Genomic DNA, 23542 nt, shown 5'->3' on the forward strand with positions numbered 1-23542 from the left:
TCAGCTGCAGGGAGGGTGGCCCACTTTCTGGGAGAGGAGAGGCAAGTGTTGGTGATCTAATGCGTCAGCCATCCAGCCATTTACCAACTTCATCATTAGTTATACCCGCTTTCTTCACAAAGGTGTGGCTGTCTCTCTTCCTCTGCCCCATCCCCTCCTCCTGGAAGCTGCTGAGAATTACACCTGGTATGCCCTGCAATTTCTCTCAAATTCTGAAAAAAAAATTACCCTCATGCTTCCTCTCAAACCTGTCTCTACTTTCCTTTACTAACAAGACTAAGAACTCAAAAGGAAATCATGATTTCCCTGGTAACGGAGCCACCACTAACACAGAATGCTGAAGCCTGGTAATAGATATTTAAAAAATTATTGATATATGCATGTAACTGGTGATAAAGCTCATCAGGTAAAGGTGCTTGTTGCCAAGACTGATAACCTAGTTCAATCCCCAGAATCCACGTGGTCTGTAGAGAGAACAGACTCCTGCAAGTTGTCCTCTGACCTGCACATGTGCACCATGGTATGTGCCCATATACATGCATTGCATACATGCACACACACATGCATACAGAAAAAGTAAATAAATGCATGATAAAAGCATTCAAAAATGTTTACAGTATAATGTATAATGTTTATTGCATTATAATATATAAGTAAATGCTTTAAAGCTCTGTGGATGCTAGGAACCCAAATAAATAGTTATAGAAGCAAATGTCTCAAAAAGTCCTTTCCAGGTGCTTAAATTATAGTTGATCATTTTTTCCTATTCTCTTTCCCCAAAATGTTGAATATGACTCTACTGGTCTTTAAATCTAATAAATATTTAGAGAGAAAAATGATGACTGTTATCATACAGAGAAATTTGGAAGAGAAAAGCAATTTCCTCGAAATTATTTAGCTGACTCCTTAGTGTGAGGGGTTTTCCAGCCACCCAGCCCGGAAGTCCTTAGTTTGCAGCTTGAGATGTACCGTATAGCCACTTCTCACAAAAAACGTTGGATCCCACTCAGCTCTTCCGCTGTTTGTTGGCCACTGATGTGCTTTTGTGCCTCTAGGCCTGACACACGGAGTCTCTTCTGGAAGCCATTCCAGCATCACGTGATGCTCCCACGTGACATCCAACACTCCTCTCCACAGCCATTCCATTCCCTACATGGAGTCTTTCAGTTTGCCCAATCAGTTGGAGATGTTTCCCTTATCCATCCCCTTGTCTCTGTCACAGCGCACTTTGCCTTTTTTTGATTACACCTTTTCCTCATGCTCTACCCGACCTCAACATGCACCTGATACCCCGGCACGGGCAATGATTTTACCCGAGGAACAAAGCTACTACGAGAGCGCTTTGGAGATGTGATTTCTTCGTTAGTTTGTAAGATGTCCCATTTTGTGAAGAGTTAGTGTGTTTGCTGGAAAGAAGGGTGTCGGAGCTACTCACAGTAAAATGAATGACCGCCAAAATGAAGAACGTTCTCAAGTAAGGCTGCGCAGAAAAAGCAGATGTCTTTGAGCCACATTTGCACCCTAAACCCCAAATTCTTCTCATTTTATCATGCAAATTACCCTGACGTGCGCGCGCGCGCGCGTGTGTGTGTGTGTGTGTGTGTGTGTGTGTGTGTGTGTGTGTGTGTGTGTGTGTATCCGGCCCAATCTTCCTCTGGTGCTTCTCCTTTGTCCTGGTGCTTTGATTCTGTTGACTCTTTGCAGTTCCCCTTCATCCCTTCTCTCAGGCTGATACAGATGATGGCTTCATTTGTTGGAACAGTCTCAGCTCTTTATGCTCGGCAGGAGGTCGGGCAGCTCTGGGTAGGACTGACAACCTCTCACACCCCCTCCCAAAAAACACCAAGCACATAAAGAATCCTAAGTGGTGATGATCCATTCTAGCCACCAGATCACCTCAAAGCAGCCTCAGAGAATTTCCCCACCGCGGCCGCTAAGCCTTTTTACCCAGTGAGCTTCTCTATTTCAGTATCTCTACATATTCTTGCATATCAATTTATAGCAAACTGAATTCTGGGTAAAATGGGCTCCCAAGGAGAACGCGTCCCTTTTTTTTTTTTTTTTTTTTTGTTTTGTTTTGTTTTTCGAGACAGGGTTTCTCTGTGTAGCTTTGCGCCTTTCCTGGGACTCACTTGGTAGACCAGGCTGGCCTCGAACTCACAGAGATCCACCTGGCTCTGCCTCCCGAGTGCTGGGATTAAAGGCGTGCGCCACCACCGCCCGGCTCGCGTCCCTTTTTTAGATGCGCCCATCCTAGAAGAAGGTATGGGACTGGAAAGGTTAACAAAAAACTGAATAATCATCTATGGCCCACAGTGCCTGCTTGCTTCCTTGTTCACTCAAATTAAACTGTTGACAGCTCCTGCCTGAATTATTCTTCAGGAGCAGAAAACCCAAGGCAGCCAGCCACCAGAACAAGGAAAATCATGACAACCCCATAGCAAGCTCAGCCCAGTACAACTGGATGCTCATGTGATGCGGCTTTTCCTACCTGCCTTACATCACCCAAGTCTTCCAAGAGTTTAGCCCTAGGCTTACCTTCATTTGAGGAACAGGCTCAGAGTTTCATCTGAGAAGCAGACTTTGAGTCTGGAAACTTTTTAGTGACTGTTTTCAGGAGCCTTCTGGAAGCCCTGGGCTCAGCTCAAAATGAAAACCTAAATAGGGTATCCCCGCCTAACCTCAAGTTCCTAAGGCAGTTGAGCGGTTGAAGAAGCTGCAAATTTCACATATAAAAGAAAGCACTTGGTAAAATAAAGCAAATTAGCAGAGAAAGGCTGGAAAAGTCCAGTCTTGGGCAGTTGGGAAGGACTGGAGCCAGGTGCAGAGGGACTCAGTGCATCTGAAGGTGACCTGTGGTTCCTGCTAATACCAATGGAGGGACTAAACTCTCCTGCTTTTACAACTGAATTTAGGTTTCATTTCTCTGAGAGGGGCAAACAGGTGTCTCTCCCAACAAAGGGCCATTTGTCAACAAATTACCTTCAGGGCCAAGGGTGAGAACACAAACAAGGCCTACAGCCAGCCCCACAGTATCTCAAGGACAAGTCCTACATCAGTCTACCAAATGTCAAGAGACTGGTCGATTTACAGTGTTCTGTTTTCTACAAATCAATGTAACATTGTATGTGTTTATCTGAATATTTAATGCAGCCAGCAAGAATGACTGTGACAACTAGACTGTCTGAGGAATTAACTAAAATACTTAATTACGATGTAATTAAATTGTCCTCCAATTTGAGTAATAAGTCAAGGTACATTTTGTAAACTGAAAATGAAAGTATGTTAGAGACATGATAAAATAGCTTTCTAAACAATGGAAAAAGTGTTCCCATGATAAAATAGCTCTTTCTAAACAATGGAAAAAGTGTTGTGAAATATGTATTGCACAAATATATATATATATATATATATATATATATATATATATATATATATTTCAGGTTAAAGGGGGGACTAGTGAGATACATTCAGTTGGGTGTTTGCTTGTGGTGGACCCAAAAGAAAAAGGCCCCCGAACCACCCAACCTCAGAACTAACTCTTCAGATATAAAAACCTGGGACAATCTTTAAAGGAATCTTGTAACTTTGCTCAGCTTGATTTAAATGTAAAAAGAGAAACCAGCTTGGATTTAAATGTAAAAAGAGAAAGTCATTTTTAGTAGAGATGCGAAAACATTAATTGCAAATTTCGATATAGAAATTTTGTTAGAGGCTGGAGAGGTAGCTCAGCAGTTAAAAGCATTAGGGCATTCTTCCTGAGGTCCTGAGTTCAATTCCCAGCCTCTACATGGTGGCTTGAAATCATCTGTAACTGTAAACTCATGTGACCCAATGCCCTCTTCTGGTGTGCAGACATAAAATCAGAGAAAACACTATATACATAAAATATATAAACTAACAGTGGTGCATTCCTTTAATCTTAGAGGCAGAGACAGGAGGACCTCTGTGAGTCCAAGGACAGCCAGGTCTATATAGTGAATTCCAGGTAGCCAGAACTACTTAGTGAGAGACCCTATCTCAGAAGAGAGAGAGAGAGAGAGAGAGAGAGAGAGAGAGAGAGAGAGAGAGAGAGAGGGAGGGAGGGAGGGAGGGAGGGAGGGAGGGAGGGAGGGAGGAAGGAAGGAAGGAAGGAAGGAAGGAAGGAAGGAAGGAAGGAAGGAAGGAAGGAAGGAAGGAAAAAGAAACAAAGAAAGATTAAGTCATCATACCACTGACTAGGGATTCCAAGATCCTTAAAAATATTTTAGTTAATTTCACATGAATAATATAATTATGAGTTGTCTCAAAGGACTTTCTAAATAAAAAATAATGTTATTTCACAGCCTAAATTTTGGACTTGGGGTATGTTCTTTAGTTATCTTTAATTGCCAAAGAATAATTTAGCATATTATCGCAACAAAGGGTATTTCAGTTATTTTAGATTTAAACTTCAGATTTACTGGAATTTTAAACAAGAAACATGTTTTCTCATGACTTCATTACAGCATGTGCATCCTATTGAAAATATTTGGTTTTTTTTTATTTCTGAAAATATTTTTTTTCTGAAAAGTCTTGATTGGTTGTGAGAATTATCCAGCCAATATATGCAAATGCTAAAAGTCACAATAACGACTTCAGGACAGGAGGCAGAAACTGCTGAGACAGTTTAAGGCAAGGACCCTACCCCCATGGCATCTGCCTCCCAAAAAAGCCACAGTTTCAGGAATGTCTTGCTGGAGGAAAGATTGCCAGAAGAGAGTCCTGGCTCCTTGTTATTCCTTCTCTGGAAAGAGGGCCTCTGATTGTATGTGTGTGATTCAAACTCCTCTCCAGAACCTAATCCCTCCTGGTAATCAGTTTTGGAAGTGGCCCTTGGGGTTTTCAAGGTTCCCCCATTTCAGCTCATCTTCTCGATGATTTTTAGTGCCCTTTTCTTGAGGGACTGACGTTACAGGAGCCTGCATGGCCATCCCTGGTGATGAACCCTTCCCTCCTGGAATCTACCTCTGGTGCTGTGTGGTGACAGGATGATCCCATCTGCTCCAAAGATTAAAACACTGAATATTGCTATTTCCTTCCTTAAGAGTCAATCCAGCTGGGACTGTCAGTCACCTAGTGTGAGAGCCAAAGTTATGTTTTAATTTTAATTACTGTGCCTAAGAGATCTATAAAACAAAATGCCAGTACCTGTAAGGCCCTGGCCCAAGGACAGATACTTCCTGAAATGCTGGGGCTAGTGTTTGTGTAAGATAACAAGCCACATGTTTTTGTTCCCCTAAACAAGTTTGTTTCACCCAGCTGCAACAGATGTGCTTGATCACATGGAGGCGGGAAGCACATAGGCAGGAAGTACATCCAGATATATGCTTGCCTCTGATTGGACCTGGTGGGAAATGCATCGCCTTATGGGTGTGCCTTTTAAAGCATCTGCCATTTTCTGGGAACCCCAGAAAGGACCTGGCCAAAGTCCATCTTCCTGGCCTGTGTTTAATTAAAGCTTGCTTCAAGTTTGACTCAAAATTGTGATTGTGGTCTTCTTCTTGCCCACTGCCATTAACACTAGCTAAGAGACCACCCCTTAGGAAGGCTGCCATGGTAGGATGTGAGAGGAATAATTACCTCCTTAGTGATGTAATGTGCTTCCCTTCCCAGAAACCCCACTCTGTGCAGTCTCCTTGCAGAGCTTCCATCGTGTAGCAGCACAGAGTCAGTCTGTTTTCTAATTCCTCTGTAACATGAATCTTAAAAGGTCTTATTAAATAAAAAACCCAAAGCCAGATATTAGGGTGCAAAGCTGAGAAATCAAAAAAGCAGAAAAAGCCAGCCATGTTCTTACCCACTTGAAGATCCTCCTCCAAAGAGACCTACTTCCTGTATTCCCACACCTATATGCCTTTCTGTTCTGCTATCTCATTTTCTCTTCAGCCAGCTACATCACTTCCTCTTCCTGTCCAGCTCTGTCACTTCCTGTCTGTCTGTACAGACCTCCAGACCTTTATGATTAGTGCTGGGATTAAAGGAAAGTGCCACCATGCTTAGCTCTGTTCCCAGTGTGGTCTTGAACTCACAGTGATCCAGACGAATCTGTGCCTCCTGAGTGATAAGACTAAAGGCATGTGCTATCACTGCCTGACTTCTATGTTTACTATAGTGGCTGGCTTTTTCCTCTGATCCTCAGACAAACTTTATTGGAGTATACAGATAAAATATCACCACATTCCTCCTTGTTATTCTTTCTGTCTCTTTCCTAATCACGCTTTTCCTAACACTTAGGACTTCCTTGCTCTTTCTCTGAAGCCCCACCTGTTGGTTTTAACTCAGTGCTTCTACCCTTCGAGGAAGAGTCACAGAACACAACAAAAACCCACTAACAAGAGTTTTATTGAGAAAAGGAGAAAGAGTATGATCAGGCCTGCTGGAAAAACAAGTGAAGAGGAGGAGGGAGGGTACATGGGATTCATCCTCTAAAGACCACCCTGCACATGTGAACTTGGGCCCACGTGGCTACTCCACAAATACGCATAGATCATGTGGTCACGCAGCAAGCAATTGACATGACCACACAGTTCATGGATTACATAGGACATGTGACCCAGAAATGACTAAGTGTCTCGCCAGACCATGCACAATCATGGGGGCATGGCTGGAATTCCTATCACCACCTCTGCCCCTCTCCATCCCTTTTCATAGCTTGCCTGCCCTCCTGTTTTTCTCTGAAACTTCCTTCTGAGTCCCTTTTTTAAGTTCCTTTACCAGCAAGACTGAAATCCAAGTGATAGGATACTGTCCTAGTTAGGGTGACTATTGCTGTGATAAAGCCCCAAGACCAAAGCAACCTGGGGAGGAAAGGGTTTATTTGGATTACATTTCCATATCACTGTTCATCACTGAAGGGACTCAGGACAGGAACTCAAACAGGGCAGGAACTTGAAGGCAGGAGCTAATGCAGAAGCCATGGAGAGGTACTGCTTACTAGCCTGCTCTAAGTGGATTGCTCATCCTACTTTCTTATAGAACCCAGGACCACCTGCCCAGGGATGGCACTAGAAAAAGAACTTCCCATCACTTAAATGCAATTTCTTTATTTTCTGGGCCCTCCCTCATCAATCACTAATTAAGAAAATACCCAAGCCAGGCAGTAGTAGCACACATCTGTAATCCCAGAACTCAGAAAGCAGAAGTAAGCAAATTCCTGAGTTCCAGGCCAGCCTGGTCTACAGAGTGAATTCCAGGACAGCCAGAACTACACAGAGAAATTCTATATCAAAAAAAAAAAAAAAAGCAAAACAACAACAAAATACCTTACAGGCTTGCCTACAGCCCAGTCTTATGGAGGCATGTCCTCAACTGAGGCTACCTCCTCTCTGGTGACTCCAACTTGTATCAAGTTGACATAAAACTAGTCAGCATGGGCACCAACTTCTCTAGCCAACAACAGAGCTCCTGAAAATTTCTGGTGACACTAATTTATAAAATAAGGAAACAGAAGACAAAGAATCTGGTTGTCCAGTGCTGTTTTAATGTTCATTGGTTGAGTTGCAGGTGAATTTTCACAAGTATTTACTGGACTGTTTACTTCAATGTAAGTTTCTTGAACCAAAAGGAATGCCTGTCAAATACCCAATAATCCAACATAAAAACCCAGTAGCTTGATTTATATCTCCTCACTAGTAGCCCACTACATATAAATAACCTTAATTTTCAAGCTACAAAGAAAAAGCTTATCATAATCAACTTACACAGTGCTGTGTGAATTTATGTTGACCTTGACATTTTTATAGTACAAATTAATAATAATGATTTTCACAAATTTTCTAACTTGAAGTGAAATACGGGTTTTAACAATAGTGGAAATACTATGTAAATGTGTTGCAAGCCCTCCAGAAATTGTTATTAATGTTTTATTGATATTCATGAAATCAGGATGTCTTTCAGCCTTTGTGGTTTCCTTTGATACTGCTTTTAAGAGTACCAAGCTGGCACAATTATTAAATCTGTCTAATTTGGACAGATATGGTTTGAAAATGGTGGCCTCGTTTTTTCAAAGCAGCTTAAATAATTTTCAAAGATGGAAATTTCCAAAGGTGCCTTCGAAACAGAACGATGTCATTTAATGCATATTCACAATAATGAGAGAAATTAGAAGCAAAAGAACTGTTCAATGTCAATACAATACTCAAGCATACAAAAATGCAGCAGCAGCTGGTTGTGTCTTCTGTAATGGTTGTAATAGGAAGTATAAAACCCACAAATTTACATATGATAAATAATATCACAGGAAAACCTAGCACCCAAATAATTTATAAATCCATACATATAAAAAGTGATAAATTAATATATTTTTCCTTAGAAGGAACCTTTAGAGAGCATTTAAATTTTTTATTATATTTATTTATTCATGTTTGTGTATGTGTGTGTGCATGTGTGTGTAGACGAATTTCTAAGTGGTCTCATTAAATAAAATACACGGAGCCAAATATAGGGGTGAAAGCCTTAGAGATCAGGGAAAGAGGAATAGCCACCAGCCAACCTTACCTCACCAACTCTGCAGCTTCCAAATGTAGACGAATTTCTAAGTGGTCTCATTAAATAAAATACACGGAGCCAAATATAGGGGTGAAAGCCTTAGAGATCAGGGAAATAGGAATAGCCACCAGCCAACCTTACCTCACCAACTCTGCAGCTTCCAAATGCGAGCTACTTCCTGACTATCCACGTCTTTATATGCCTTGCTTTTCTGCCCTCTCATTGGCTCTTAGCCCAGCTACCTCACTTCCTCGTCACTGCCTGTCTGTACAGACCTCCAGGTCTCTATGCTTGGTACTGGGATTAAAGGCGTGTGTCACCACACTTGGCTCTGTTCCCTAGTGTGGCCTTGAACACACAGAGACCCTGCCTGCTAAGTGATCAGATTAAGGACGTGTGCTGACTGACTTTGTTTACTTTAAATGACTGACCTTTTCCCCTTGATCTCCAGGCAAGCTTCATTTATCAAAGCACAAATAAAATATCACCACATTTCAGCACAAATAAAATATCTCCACATGTGTGCGCGCGGAGCACATGTGGAGTTCAGGACCCAGTTTGTGGGAGTCAGTTCTCTCCTTCCACCGTATGTGTTCCAGGATCAAGCTCAGGTCACTAGGCCTGGCAGCAAGCAGCTTTAGGAGCTTAGTCATCTTGCTGTCCTGCTTCGAGAGTATTATAGATGTTATTTTCTGTAAACTTGTTGAAGATTACCTTTAGTCTGCTTCCTATTAACTTCAAAATAGGGAGTTTTATTCCAATAATATTCCTGGAATAACAAAAAGTAGACAAACATGTACTTTGATGAGTAGTGAAATATTGAAACTTCCAGGTGAATTTCTTAATTACAAATCCACTCCACTGATTTGTAATTCACAACGATTATTCAACATTTATACACACACACACACACACACACACACACACACACACACACACAGAAAAAGAACTTCCCACCACTTTAGTGCAATGCTAGGACTTTTTGTAAAACATTCTTTAATCTGACTATTACAATTAATAAACATATAAACATATTTCCTTTACTTCCTGGGTAATGAAAAGAAATTGTCTTTTTTGCCTGTTTCTTCTTCCTCTTTTTTTTTTTAATAAAATAAAATAAATTTTAGAGGGGGGGAAATGAGCTGTTCAGGTTGTTTGGGTTCAATACAGGAAGAAATAGGAAGAGAAGTAAAACATTATCGACACTGACACTCCGTGTCACGGGTGCACACTTGGCTCACACTCATATCACAGTTGCACACTCGGTTCTTGTTTTGTAAAGACCAAGAAGTATGAATGTTGTCCACCTCTTGGCAGATTTAGAGATGCTCTCAACATCCCTAGTAGCCTCAACTTTTAATTGGATGCTAAAAAAAAATCACTTGCAGTTATCAGAAAGTTCAATATTATAAGTAAAACGATAATAAGCGAGGAGCCTTCAGAAAGTGATATTTACTTAAAGAGAAAAGACTAAATTGGCTCGCCAGGGAGAGGAAAGCAAATTACCTTCCTCAGAGGACTGTGCTCCCAATAAATGTGTTTCAAGACAGAAATTGAAGGCGAAACCACAGAACACCTCTGTCTGTCTGTCTGTTTTTCTCTGCAAAGTAGAGCTGCTATCCATAGCTTCAGGAAGGTCAATATAAAAAAAAAAAAATCCCTCTATTTTATCTGTCTGAGTTTACTATTTGTATAAACATCTGTCATGGCTTTACTTTTGCTAAGTGGTAGTTTGTTGCCTTTTAAAGCTGTTCTGTCTTTCAGAAGTCAGCGTGATCATCTGCAAAAAAACAGCTTCCAAACTGAAACTTAAACTGACATTGTATTGGCTAGTGTATCCCTAACATATCCCGTGAGGTCTAGCTCAACACAACACACCTTGTGAGGTCTAGCTCAACACAACACACCCTGTGAGGTCTAGCTCAGCACCTCCTTGCCCAGGTTCCTGGGGTCACTTCCTACGGAATGACAGTATGTGTAATGACTTCATGAGACTAGTTATGGTACAGTAATGGCTGCCATCTTCATCTTGGTTTGACTCCTTTGCTTTCTACTCACAAAAAAGTGGGAGGCTGACTGAAAGCTGTGGAGAGGGCTGGCCTGCTCGGGCCTCCCTCCTGATACTGTGTGTTCTCACTCACTGTCCCTTGCTCTCAGGGTTTAGGGATTAGGTGGCAGAAGAAGCATCAGCTGGGGCCCTGTGAATTATCAGTCACCACAGCTAGACTTAGGGACCTGAAAATCATAGGCCAGTGAGTCAGCAAAGCATAGAACACTACTGTGCTTGAAAGTACATCAGAGAACAAAGTAAATCAGGTGTCCATGACATAAAAGGGTTGGAGGGAGTCAAGAAAATGATCTTTGCTGTTGACTTAGAGTCAGGAAATGGTTATTGGAAATGGGTGTTGCAGTCAAAATTGTGGAGAGGTCGTACGAGTGTCACGTGAGTGCTCTGGGAATATCCTCAACTTGTACTAGGCCAGCAACAATGTGGTGAGCAATGGCAGTACAGGATCAGTGCTGCATGATAAAATCCTAACTGGGAAATTCTGAGTTTTGCTAGAATTATGCACTTAGTCACCCTAATAATTCCGTGTTCTGCAATCAAGACTTCTATACACATTTTTTCTCAGTGTTCCACACAGAGTGCAGAAGGAAGGACATGCTTTTAAAAAGCTTTGCTCCATTCTTTTTAAATTTCTTTTTAATTATTGATTATGTGTAAATCAAGGGGGGTTACACACATGTGTGTGAGTGCCTGCAGAGGTCAGAAGAGGCCATCTGATCCCCTGGAGCTGTAGTTACAGAAGATTATGAACCATCAACATGTGTCAGTTGGAACCAAACTTAGGTGCTCCATGGAAAAGCAACACAAAATCTTAACTGCTGAGCCACCTCCAGCTTCTCAAGCATTCTTTAGGACCTCAGATCAACTAAGATTTAAACAAGCCCTGTATTAGTTTGTTTTATGGTTCTTTGGGGGGGGTTGTTTTGTTTTTTATTTGGTGTGTGTGTGTGTGATAAAACACTAACTAAAACCAATGTGGTGAGGAAGGGATTTGTTTCAGCTTACACTTTATAGTGCATCATCAAGGGAAATCAAGGAAGGAACTCAAGTAAGAATCTGGAGGCATAAACTGAAGCAGAGTCCATGAAGGAATGTTGTGGAATATTACTTTCAGTAGGCAGAGATGTGTTACATTTGTTTATGCTGCATTTGTTTAACTATGTAAAGATGTGTTACATTTGTTTATGCTGTGCAGGTTTAATTATGTAGATGTGTTGCTGTTTCACCTTGCTTGCATAAGGCATCTGATTGGTCTAATAAAAAGCTGAACAACCAATAGCTAGACAGTAGAGGGACAGGTGGGACTGGTGGGCAGAGAGAATAAGTAGAAAAAAAAAGAGAGAAAATGAGAGGAGGGAGATGCTCAGGGCCAGCTAGCCAGGCAGCTGCCAGCCAGCAGGACATGGAGTAGGACATACAGAATGAAAGAAAGGTAAAAAGTCCCTGAGGCAAAACATAGATGAAGAGAAGCAGATTAAATTAAGTTAAAAGAGCTAGTCGGACAAGCATTAGATAAAGCTGACCATTTATAACCAATATTAAGTCTCCGTGTGTTGACTTGGGATCTGGTTGGTGGCCCAAAAGAAATTATCCTACAGAGGAAAACTGAATACTGGTTTGCTCCCTCTGGCTTGCCCAGCTACCTTTCTTACACATTGTAGATCCACCTTCCTAGAGATGGTATCACCATAGTAGGCTGGGCCCTCCTAAATCAATTAAAAAGGAAAAATACCACACGGACAATCTGATCTAGGCAGTTCCTCAGTTGATGTTCCCTCTTCCAAAGTGACTCTTGGTTTGTCAAGTTGACAGCTAAAGTTAACTATGACACTGTTGTGAGACACTATACCTGGGGAGACATGAACATCTACTAATGTAAGACAGGAAATCAAGAAGAGACTGAGGTACAGATACCACCAAAGTCCAACTTGGTGAACCAATGAGTTTTACTGGGGGTTGCTTACAGGAGCAGAACTGTAAAGACAGCTGCATCACCAAACCTTATCCCACCATTGATCACAGCTCATGAAAGCTGAAAACCTCAAACACACTGCACAACCTGTAGGCAGCTCAATGGGTTGAAGCATGCCCTTTGCAGGTAGCTCAGTTGGTCTGAGGCTCCTCCAGGAAGATGGGCTTATTTCTTTCTCCCACGCCAGCTCATCTTATCTGAGAGAGCCTCTCAGCCACCTTTACTGGAACGAGGGGCCTACTGAATCTGGTCAGGGACCACACATATGTACACCCTCTGTTGCTATTGGCCAATGTTTAGAAATTCAACCATTCTCTCCCTTTTTTAATTTCATTATTTAGCCTTAGAAAATGCCATTCATGTATATAATGTATCTTAATGTATCATATCTACTCCCCTACTTTCCTCTCCTCCTACTCCCCCAAGACTTCACATCACATGTTCCTTTCAAGTTCATGTCCTCTTAGAATTTTTTATTTATTCGTCCACTTTTAACCCACTGAGTAACTCTCTGCTTTTAAAATTATTTTTTTTAATTATTTACTGTATTTTATATGTACAAGTGTTTTGCCTGCATGTGTGGACATACGCCACATGTGCGCAAGGCCCACCGAGGTCAAAAGAAAGCTTTGGCTCCTCTAGAACTGGAGTTACAGTTGGTTGCCAGCCACCATCTGGGTTCTCGAGCCAAACCTGGGTCCTTTGCAATAGCAACAAATGCTCCTGGGGGCTGAGCCGTCTCTGGAACCCCCGTTCTCTCCCCTTTTAAAGAATCAGTACATGACTATTAATACTGACATAAGTCTTAAGTGGCCTCTTCTGCATCCTCTTGGCTAGGAAAATGCTCTAACTTCGTGATGTTTCTTCTTCCCCTGGCCACCTAAATCCAGTCCTATCGCATGTACCTTCTCCCTGACACACATACCAGATACAGGACTCAGTTCTGAGAAGAGAGTCTATGAGGAGAACGAGGCAGCTCCTGTCCTTGGGGCAGGTTTGTTTACAAGTTCTGACTCATTTTGATTCAGGTAAGTCAGGATTTAAATTAGACAAGTCTCTGCTGGGCAAGTTATCCTGATCCAAAAATGGAACAGGGCGAAAGGAGGTGTGACAGCCACGCACAGTGATTCATCTTTGGCCAAAATTAGACTTTCTCCATCACCCGCCAAGTGTCGACAGTCCCGGGTGTGGATCTGCATGGCCCCTCTTATAGACTTTGTCGACTTCTGGTAATCTTCCTCAGTTACTGAGCATTATTGATCCTGTTTCCACACATCTCAATGCAATCGGCTTCTCCTCAAGCGTCCCCATGGACACCAGAGACCAACTTGACCTGTTAAATAAGCAGAGTTGATTCCTGTTAATATTTTCTCTCTGAGAAGTTGAAGAGTTAGACACCACCAACTGAGACAACTTATAATGTGTTCTTAAAATAGGACAAATGAAGCTAGATGGCCTACCCGTATGGGTCCATACCATTGACAGTCAATCAACAGTATAATTGGTATCAAAAGGAATTGTGGGACAGAGAAAGACTTACACACAGGAGAAAAACTAGGCCAAAGGGCTCTGGAGTCATTGTATCTAAACCCTTCACCTATCCTGTGTTCGGTTCTTGCAATTGCCAACGAAAACAGAAATACAAAGCACAAACATTCAGCCCTCTATATTTTTCCAATACTAATGCATTAAAAAAAAAATCTATCACTGTAGGACATTAGTGGGCCTGCTTGTAGTATATACATAATCTTCATTTTAAAATAAATTTTAAAATTCAAAATGCCTACAGGAAAATAACACAATGAAATAAATCAGTCTATATGTTCTCACTTCCTAATGCTATGAGAGTTAAAGTCTACATCAATGGAAGGTAAATTTCAACGTTCTCCATCATACAGCCTTTATCCCTTGGGGCACCATCATTTGCATATTAAATACTTGCCTCTGGTTTCTGAGTCTGCTCCAAGGGTACAGGCTACCCTAGAGTTCAGCAAGTAGTAGGAACCCAAGGACTACCTATTGGTGAGAGAGGACTCCAAAGCCTGCTGTGCTTGGTGCCTTTGATATTTCTCATGACAGCGATATAAAAGCTTGTCCCCCTTTTATTTTTCAAGGCACCCAAATAGTTTCCCTCTACGGTAATGTAACACAGTTCCTATTTAAACTTCGCACTTCCATGTTCTGGGAACAAGACAGCAGCTTCAGAGTTCACTGTTATGAAGAGAAGCACAGTCGGCACCACATCTCCATCTACAAAAAGCTTCAAAAGCCATCAGTAAAAGAAATGGGGGTCGGGCAGTGGTGGCGCACGCCTTTAATCCCAACCCTCGGAGGCAGAGCCAGGTGAATCTCTGTGAGTTCGAGGCCAGCCTGGTCTACAGATCGAGATCCAGGACAGGCACCAAAACTATACAAAGAAACCCTGTCTTGAAAAAGAAAGAAAGAAAGAAAGAAAGAAAGAAAGAAAGAAAGAAAGAAAGAAAGAAAGAAAGAAAGAGGGAGGGAGGGAGGGAGGGAGGGAGGGAGGGAGGGAGGGAGGGAGGGAGGGAGGGAGGAAGGAAGGAAGGAAGGAAGGAAGGAAGGAAGGAAGGAAGGAAGGAAAAAATGGGTTGGGAGGGAGAGACACACTTGGAGTTATGCCTCACCCTGCCAGCATGGTGAGAAAGGACTTGTATCATCAATCTATAAACACACCTCCCCTTGACAAGACTACTCCATTCCCCGTATTCAAATCTCAAAGCTGCTGATCCAAAACACACATCTCACCTCAAAGGTAGTAAAGACAGTTTATTCTAAACCAAAAATGAGTGACCATGACCCAGGAACACAGCTTCATGAACTCTTGGGTCTCCTTTCTAATCCTGTCATTCTTGATGTTTATACTCCCCAGCTAACACATCATAGTAAATCCTTTGTATGTCCTGATCCCTCTTGCTTTAAAAACCAAAAGCTCCATTACATCCAATTCATCACATTCACCTTCAGTCTCTAAATAAATATGTGCCTCAAAATCAAGATGCCCCTCCTAGGTTACCCAGTAGGCACAAGGTACTACGGCCTCCAAAATGTCACTCTAAAACTCGTCTGATAAAAGAAACGTGGAATCCTAGCTGAAACAAGCCAGGTGGCGGTGACACACGCCTTTAATCCCAGCACTTGGGAGGCAAAGGCAGGAGAATCTCTGAGTTTGAAGCCAGCCTGGGCTACAGAGGGAGTTCAGGACAGCCAAGGCTACAATGAGAAACTTTATCTTGAAAAACAAGAAACAGACTGAAGCAAAAAAGATCACAAGGTCAGGGCCAGCCTGGGCAGCCCAGTGAGAGGCTATCTCATTATAAAAAGGTAGCTGGGATAGATGTAGCTCAATGGTAGAGCACTTGCCTGGGATACATGAGTCTTTTTGATTTCCAATAACTAACACTCCCCTTCCCCAAGAAGAACAAAAGACAGCTCTTCACCTTAGTTATCTTCTCTTAGTTATTTCTTCCCCAATCCAGTGCCCCCCAACCCCACCATCCTGTCTTAACCAATGAGTTTTTATTCTCTTTTTTTTTTTTAAAGACAACAGAAGCTACTGGTAGCGAACTTCTAGAGACTGCCCATCATTACTACCCACCCACCACGACCTGTGACTCTGGCTGTCTACTTGTTTCCATAGCTGATAAAGTCTGAAGTCACCTGTTTCCTGGCAGTGTTAGCTCACAGCCTGGAGCAACTAAATGTCCATGGTTCTTACTAGTCTTTGCCAATTGCAAGGAGCTTGAAGAACTTGAAAGGAACACTTGATAACCATGTGGTAATACCAAACATTTTACTCTTAGTCATTAGGGACAACAAATCAAAAAAGAAGAAAAAAAATCTGTACAACATTTACAGCTGACCATGGGCCATAACTTGAATCAGTTTTATGACCAACTGACTTCATGATCTTACACGAGTTATGAAACAGCAGAACATTGCCTCCTGTAAATGATAGCACTGATCCTACGTTGTGTTGAAGCCCGGATGTCCAGAGTCACACAAAGTGTATCTGGCATGTATTGCCTTTGTGTTTGTTTTCCTTTTTCTGATTTGTTGATTTCATATGGGTCAAAGGGGGGAAACAGGGCCAGTAAGATGGGTTAATGGGTAAAGGTGCTTGCTGCCAATCCTGACTGCCTCTCCGAGTTCCTTCCCCTGGGCCCACACAGTTGAGGAAGAAAAAAAAAGACTCTGACAAATTGTCCTCTGACCCCTACATGTGCTCCATGACACATACAGGACTCTTGAGACGTGTATGCACATACACACAAACTAAGTAAATAAATGTAAAAAAATTAAGTAAAAAAGAAATAAATTATAATATCAATTCTACTCTGTAAGAGACAGAGAAATATCAGCCTCCAGCTCCCTCCCACAAAATGTCCATGTCTTATTCCCAGAAACTGTGAATAAGTTTCTTTCCTGGAAGGGGAGGTTATTTTACCAGATGCAATTAAAGATTCTGATATGGAGCAATTGCTCTGCCTGTTCTAGGTTGGCCTTGTGTAATCACAAGAATCCTGAAAAAGGAAAGAGGAGGCAGAAAAATGAGACAATGGAAGTTTTATCTACAGAAGTCATTCCGAATAAGTGAAGGGCAGACTCAGTGCATTATGGGTCTTGAAGATTGTGGACCAGTGACAGTGGCCTGGGGTGGGGGACCCATCCCTAGTGCATGAGCCAGCTTTTTAGAGCCTAGTGCCTATGGTGAGACACTTTGTGCAGCCTCGGTGCAGGGAGGAGGGGCTTGGACCTGCCTCAACTAAATGTACCAGGCTCTGCTGACTCCCCATGTGAGACCTTGCCTTGGAGGAGGTGGGAATGGGGGGGTGGGGTGGGGGGGAAGGCTGAGGGGTGGGAGGAGGAAGGACAGGAGAATCTGTGGCTGGTATGTAAAATGAATATAATTTTTTTTTAAAAAAAAAGGGGGGGGTTGGGGATTTAGCTCAGTGGTAGAGCACTTGCCTAGCAAGCTCAAGGCCCTGGGTTCAGTCCTCAGCTCTGAAAAAAAAAAAAAAGAGTGGAAATATTTTAGCCGGGCGGTGGTGGCGCACGCCTTTAATCCCAGCACTTGGGAGGCAGAGCCAGGCAGATCTCTGTGAGTTCGAGGCCAGCCTGGGCTACCAAGTGAGTTCCAGGAAAGGCGCAAAGCTACACAGAGAAACCCTGTCTCGAAAAAAACCAAAAAAAAAAAAAAGACAGAGTAAGGAGGGAAACCAGTTCCCCAACAGCCTCTTAACACACACTCAGATCTGCCTACCCCTTGATCCATCCAGTGAGACCCAGGTAGAACCTCTAGGTTTTTAACATAATAAATTTGTTGTGTTCTAACCTACTTAATTTATGGTGATCTAACTCTCATAAAGGAACTAAGAGGCTCACATGCCTCCTACCCACTGCCACATGCCTTGCCTGCGCCTGCCTGTCCTAACCAGACAGCTACTTTCTATTTTCATTATCCCATAGATTTATGTTTAAATAAATGCATGTGTATTTGTTTCTCTTTCTTTCTCCTCCTTCACTCTTCTCTATCCTTAGAAGTCTTCTTAAATTTTGAATTAATTTTTAATATTATACTTTTATTAATCCTTTGACAATACAATCCCCCATCAAAATTGAATTGTAATTCTTCACAGAAATTGAAAAAAAATCTAAATTTCATATGGAGACAAAAATGACCCAGGATGGTCAAACCCATCCTGAACACTTAAACAAAACAAAAGAACAAAAAACCTGGAAGTATCAACATCCCCAGATTTCAAGTTATACTACGGAGCTATAATAATAGAAACAGTGTGGTAATGGCATGAAAACAGATTCATTGATCAATGGAATAGAATTGATTACCCAAATATAAGCCCACACTCCTATAGCCACCTGATTTATTTTGACAAAGAGACCAAAAGGTATTTTCAACAAATAGCACTGGTAAAAATGGGATAGCTACACGCAGAAGAATGAAATGCAATCCTTAGTTCTCACCTTGCACAAAACTCAACTCCAAAATGACCAGGGACTTCAACATAAAACTGGATACCCTGAATCTGCTAGAGGATAAGGTAGGGAATATGCTTGAACTCATTGGCACAGGAAAGGACTCTCTGAACAGACATGGGCATTAAAACAACAGTCAATAAATGGGACATCATGAAACCAAAAAAAAAAAAATCTGTCAGCAAAGGACACCATCAAGTGAGGGAAGAGTCAGGCTAAAGAATGGGCAAACATCTTTACCAGTTACCATCACACAGAGGACAAGTATGTAGCATAGACAAATAGATAGATAGATAGATAGATAGATAGATAGATAGATAGATAGATAGATAGATAGATAGATAGATAATAGATAGATAGGTAGATAGGTAGGTAGGTAGATAGGTAGGTAGATAGATAGATAGATAGATAGATAGATAGATAGATAGATAGATAGATAGATAGATAGATAACCCACACAACTAAACATCAAGCAAATGAGCAAACCAGTTGTTTTTCAGGAGGGTTTTGGGGAAGTGAAGCACAGTCGGGGGGGGATGAGGGGACAGGAGGGTTGAGCTGTGCATCATCAGAACAGTACCGTCCACTGATCTCATGGGAGGCTCTGTAGCCATGTGGTCCTTCGGAAAAGACTGAGCAAGCCTTTTCTTTTTCTGCCAGGTGATCAGCTGCTTCTGGAAAGAAGAAGCTTCCTTGGGCCCTGGGAGGACAAAGCAAAGTGATGAGCCACCAGCCTCCACCGCCTTCACTCCCCAGACCTGGGAGAAGGTGCTCCTTGGTCCTTGATCAAGGAAAGGCTCTGCAACATCACTGCATTCTCAGCCACTACACAGTGTGGTGTTGCAGTTTGTCTGTCTGTATCTACTGCACTAGCCTTTCTGATGGACTTTGAAACCGCAACTAGTGGGAACAAAAATCTGCCATATTTCTGACATTTTTAAAAACATGAAGAAAATAATCTAAAGTGGCATTGGCATAAAAACATTCTTTCAGGACCTGTCAGGTGTCTCATCAGTAAGGGGCCTTGTTGCTAAGACTGAGAACTTGATTTACGTCTCAGGGATCCACATGGAGGAAGGAGAAAACTGGCCCCTGAAATGTTCTCTTCCAACACACACACACACACACACACACACACACACACACACACACACACACACACACACAAAGTAAATGTGATTTTTCTTTTTTTTTTAAATTTTTTTCTTTATTTTATGCCCAGGCTGAACCGCTCTCATGTAAATGTGACTTTTAAGACATTAATAATAGAAAGCGGAACACCAGGCTTCATCTCTCTCGGCTTCCTGACTGCAGGTGAAATGTGACCAGTTAGCTTCCTGCTCCTGCCCTAAGGACTCCTCCACCCCCAAGACCATCTGTACCTTTGAACTCTGACCCAGAGCAAACCCTCCCTTCCTTAACTTGCTCTTGTCAGGTGTGTGGTCATAGCAGTGAGAAGGAAAAAAAAGCCACCCACTAGAGAGCGGAATTTACCCCCACTGTTTGCTGCTCCACGGTGGATTCACTGGCGTATGCTGGGGTCCAGACTGCTCTTGTTTGCCTTGTTAAGACAGATCCTGTGCCTGGGACCACCATCCTCTCTCAAACCCTGTGACCAGGCCAGAATACCAGAAGACTATTTAGAAAACCAAACCCCATCCCTGGTTATCTCTTGCTGTTGGGCCTAATAAAATTTCTTCCATAGAAATCACCAATTTCCTTTCTCTAGTTCCCATACCAGAACTTGGGGTGTGAATACAATCCATCACAGCATGTGCATGACCTAGGGCTCAATCCACAGCAATGAAAAGGAGGGAGGAAGGGAAGAGGGAGGGAGGGAGGGAGGGAGGGAGGGAGGGAGGGAGAGGGGGGAGAGGGAGGGAGGGAGAGGGGGGAGAGGGAGAGAGAGAAAGGAAGAAAAAGAAGAAGAAGGAGAAGGAGAAGAAGGAGAAGGAGAAGAAGGAGAGTGCCCCAACTACCATCTCACTCACTATGCAAAGCCAACAGGCCTAAAGGAAAAGCAGTGTCCTCTACCCTCCTCCGCACTCAAACAAGGATGGGGAAAGATCACCCTGCTGAAGCTTCTAGCACCTGTCATACACATGAGCAGGCATTTTCATAGCCATCACCTTCTTCACTTTCCACACTATTCATTTTATAGAGGGATAAAATAGTAGACACAAGTAGACCCATTAGCTTGCCCAAGTCACCCATTAGAGACTTGACACGCACATCTATGTCTTCGATCCTTGCTTCTTCTCCATTGGCTCGTGTTGTTTAATTGACATCTACCCTCCCCCAAATCCCTAGCCCCGGAAGCTTAGGGGTTCAGTTCACTCCTTGCTTTTCACACCCCATTTATGACACTGTCTTAAGATACTTTCATATGTAGAGTAGGGTGATACCATTCTGTACACACCTGATCATCTCCTGATGAATGAGTTTCAGTATTCTTTGTTTGCTTATCAGCTACAATCTGCTCTTTGGCAACTCATCCTATCCAGCCCAGAGAGCATGAAATCCCAACAGGTCCTTCCCCAAGGAGGCTGTAGGATGTGAGCAGGGTGTGAGTACCACACCCTGATTGTATCTTTCAGGGGAGCTATCCATTTGGTTCAGTCTTCTCGGTCTATGCAAACCAGCTCCCCACTGCCTGGGCAGATCACTGTGCTATCTCTTGAAGAGCTGGGTGGAAAACCAAACATTGAATAAAAGCTGTCTCCTATATCTGTACTTGTAATTCAAACTTTCAACCACACCTCTTAAAGAAAAAAATTAAATGTAGAGATGGGAGATGATGGCACACTCTCCAGCCACAATGGGTTGGTTAAAATGGATTTGGTTTTAAAGAGTGAAATGGAACCACATGCACTCCACCACTGACTTACACACAAAGATAACAATTGCCAGGAGGGAGAAACTCCTGGCTGGAAAGTTGATCTTCACACTGGGTTGATCAGGGATGAGATATTTCTGTCTGAAGCTCATGCATAGATGCTAGAGTCAGAGCAGGATATTTATTCAAAAGTCTGTGCAGCACACTCCTGACGAATGTCCCCTTTAGTCCACCCTGTTGGCCCCTCCACTTTTTTCTGCTTGGTTATATACTAGTCAGGGTTCTCTAGAGGAACAGAACTTACAGAATGAAGATCCAAGAATCCAGTAGTTGTTCAGCCCATGAGGATGGATGTCTCAGCTAGCCCTCAGTTTATGCCAGGATCCTGAAGAAGTAGGCTCTAATGCCAGTGAATGAATGGACTTGCCAGTGAGAGCCAGAGCAAGCAGCAAAGAGAGCAAGCTTCCTTCTTCCATGTCCGTTAGACAGGCTGTCAGCAAGTTATGGCCCAGACTAAAGGTGAATCTTTCCACCTCAAAAAAAAAAAAAAAAAAAAAAAAAAAATTCCAGATTAAAAGTGTGTCTTCCCCACTTCAAATTACTTAATTAAGAAAAAGACCCTCACGGGTGTGCCCAGCTGGTTGTGTTTTAGTCGATTCCAGATGTAGTCAAGTTGACAACCAAGAACAGCGAACAGCCATCACAGTGACATATAATCAACCCTTTTTCTCGAAAACAGAAATTAGTCCTGAACTCTTTACTATCTATCCTATGACCAAGACCAAATGTTACCAGGAAAATTTGGGGTTCCCTTTCACGTTTTCTTGGACTCCTTAATAAAAGAATTTAGAAAATGGCTTAGAAGGAAGCTTGAGGACAATTTCATTAGAGTAAAAAGCAGAAGGGTAGGAAATCCGAGATTCCCAGTGTCGGATCCAAAAGAAACTCAGGACAAATGGCTAACCGTGGTACCTGTTAGCACACCAAAGTGTCTGCAGGCCTCCAGGCCCTCTCAGTACCTGTGGCTCCTCTCAGCTCTTCTCACCAGGCCTCCTACCCTAAACTCTTCATCTCGTGGGCTTCCCTTCCCCCAGCTTCTCATGCTCTATCACCCTGCCATTTTGGCCATGCTCTCTATTGGCCCCCTTCTCTTTTTTTTTTTTTTTTTTTTTTTTTTTTGTTTGTTTGTTTGTTTTTCGAGACAGGGTTTCTCTGTGTAGCTTTGCGCCTTTCCTGGAACTCACTTGGTAGCCCAGGCTGGCCTCGAACTCACAGAGATCCGCCTGGCTCTGACTCCCAAGTGCTGGGATTAAAGGCGTGCGCCACCACCGCCCGGCTGGCCCCCTTCTCTCTCTTGCCCCTCTCTCCTGACCCTCCTCTCTTGTTAGGCCACCCCTCCCCCACAGTCGGGTCCCATCTGCTGGCCATGTTCAGGGTACTAATTTCTCTCCCTGCCCTGGACTCTTCCAGATGCCCCTGGCTGTACTCCCTCATCTCTCAATAAAAACCTTCCCCTCGGACTGGACCTGCCTGGACTGAGTCTACCAGGTTGATCGCAGTCCTCGGGGGAGGATTTGCCCTGGAGGAGGTGGGAATGGGGGGTGAGCTGGGGGTAAGGGGAGGGGGTGGGAGGGGGGAGAATAGGGTAACCCGTGGCTGATATGTAGAACTGAATGGTATTGTAAAATAAAATTTTAAAAAAAGTGAGGGAAAAAAAAAAACCTTCCCCTCAAACCAGGCCTTGGAATGGCCATGTCCTCGGTTTGCACACCCAGACTGAGGGGAAGGGTGTGGAGATGAAGAAGAGAGAAAGCTTTGGGGGTCAGGGTGTGGGATAGCATCCGTGTTCAGCAAAGGAGGTCAGCAAGCAGCTTAGAGGGAAGGGGCTGGGGCTTTAGAGAAAGTGAGAGTCGGGGAAACTGACTTAGACCCTTGACCGGGACCAGAAAGAAAATGAGGAAGATAAGACGAAGAAGAAAAGCTAACGCTTTCCTGAGTTTGAAAGAAAAGTGAGCCAGCTGAGTGCCAGAGGCTCTGTAAGTGGCTTCATGGAATATGGACTTCTGGAAGGAGGCGTACATTATCATCTCATTAATGGATAATTATTTTTCCATCTCTTTAGAATGTCCTTGGGTGAGTAAGC

General features: G+C 42.9%; 1 long non-coding RNA gene across 1 annotated transcript; it reads right to left on the minus strand.

Annotated features, from left to right (window-relative positions):
* Window positions 1-12993: 12993 nt before the first annotated feature.
* LOC119086755 lies at window positions 12994-21922 on the minus strand. The gene is made up of 2 exons (XR_005090108.1): window positions 21704-21922; window positions 12994-13881 (listed from the first exon to the last, which is right to left on the minus strand). It is a non-coding gene; the product is annotated as an uncharacterized LOC119086755 (long non-coding RNA).
* Window positions 21923-23542: the final 1620 nt, after the last annotated feature.

The sequence above is a fragment of the Peromyscus leucopus genome, chromosome 16_21 (assembly GCF_004664715.2).
Source record: "Peromyscus leucopus breed LL Stock chromosome 16_21, UCI_PerLeu_2.1, whole genome shotgun sequence".
Lineage (NCBI taxonomy): Eukaryota > Metazoa > Chordata > Mammalia > Rodentia > Cricetidae > Peromyscus > Peromyscus leucopus.